A 1,225-nucleotide genomic window follows, 5' to 3' on the forward strand; every position below is an offset into this window, starting at 1 on the left:
ATTCCGGGGACAGTGTGTGCACCCAAGTTGAAAAGTTGTCACACTCCTGTTGGAAAGAAACGGAAACATCACCACCAGGAGGGTGGCCGCTTAAGACCCCCGCCGACACCGGCTGGCAACCAAGGGCGCTTGCGGGGGTCTACGGGCCGACCTTTAACTCAACACAAGCCTCCCAAGTCCTGCGGCCTTAAAACAACGCCCACTCGGGCGGTGCGCCGTTCCCGCCACCTCCACGCCTGCCTGGCCCCGGACTCGAGACCCTGGCGGCGGGCCGGGCTCCCACCGGCTGAGCAGGGACGCGGCGAGCGCATCCCACGACCCCCGGCAGCCCCTGTAGGTTTGGCCGACCTACACCCCACACCCCGCGGCCGCGTTCCCGCCGCGGGGCAGGGCGCGGCCCACTGCGCCTGCGCACTCGGTGACCAGGCCGCCCTACGCCTCCGTGCGCACGCAGCACCACGTGACCCGCTACCAGTACCCAAGATGGACGCCGCGGCGAGGCCTGGCCGGCTCCCCGCCTCAGCCTGCACCCCATTGTGTGCCCTCTAAGCGCGAATTAGCCTCGCAGACACGCGGTGCTGACCGCTAGGCAGCCATGCGGGCTACCGAGTGGGACTGGACACGGTCGGGGCCCGTGTTTACGGTCACTACTGGCGCCCGGTCCCTGCGCCTCCTCAACCGCGAAGCACCCAGCGGCTGGCGCCTGGAGCGTCTCTTGGTACGCCCCACCCTCTAGAATTGGCAGCCCCAGCAGCCAATGAGGTCCAGGACGCGTGCGGGGAGGTGGGCAGGGGTGGAGCCCCTCTGCCGCTCACAGGGCATCCGGCCCCGCGGTTGGGCAGCAGCTGGGCGAGGGGTGGGAGCAGACGGGCTGTGCGCAGGTTTCAGCGGGCCAATGGAAGGCCGGCCAGGCGCCCGGGGCGGGCGGGCGGGAGGCGGGGCCGAGCCGTAATTGACGAGCTCTTCATTAGAAACCAAGCGGGAGGGCGGGGCCCGCAAGGGGAGGTGACGCAAGGCTGCCGCGGCCAATGGTTAGCGAGCCGCCGGCGGGCGGGGCGGGGCCGGGCCGGCTGACGGGCGTGCGGGGTGACCTATCGCCGCCTGGCTCGACGCTGGAGGGGGGAGAAGCATCATGGTTCAACGTGGGTCAATTTTTTGTGAATGAGGAGGGGAGGTTGTGGGGCCGCCGCCGCGGAGCACCGTCCCCGCCGCCGCCCGAGCCCGA

General features: G+C 70.2%; 1 protein-coding gene across 6 annotated transcripts in view; it reads left to right on the plus strand.

The window, feature by feature from the left end:
- Positions 1–471: 471 nt before the first annotated feature.
- HDAC4 (histone deacetylase 4) overlaps positions 472–1,225 on the plus strand; it is a 354,088-nt gene continuing 353,334 nt past the window's right edge. For 2 of the 6 annotated variants that reach the window (XM_032762194.2, XM_032762230.2), the window contains exon 1: positions 472–718. The gene's annotated coding sequence lies outside the window, so the exon portion shown is untranslated. Of the gene's footprint in view, positions 719–1,117; positions 1,143–1,225 lie in introns of those variants that run through there. The other 4 variants (XM_032762216.2, XM_032762240.2, XM_058436785.1 and 1 more) reach the window with 4 other exon arrangements.

This window comes from Hylobates moloch, unplaced genomic scaffold (genome assembly GCF_009828535.3).
Source record: "Hylobates moloch isolate HMO894 unplaced genomic scaffold, HMol_V3 SCAFFOLD_1, whole genome shotgun sequence".
Classification (NCBI taxonomy): domain Eukaryota; kingdom Metazoa; phylum Chordata; class Mammalia; order Primates; family Hylobatidae; genus Hylobates; species Hylobates moloch.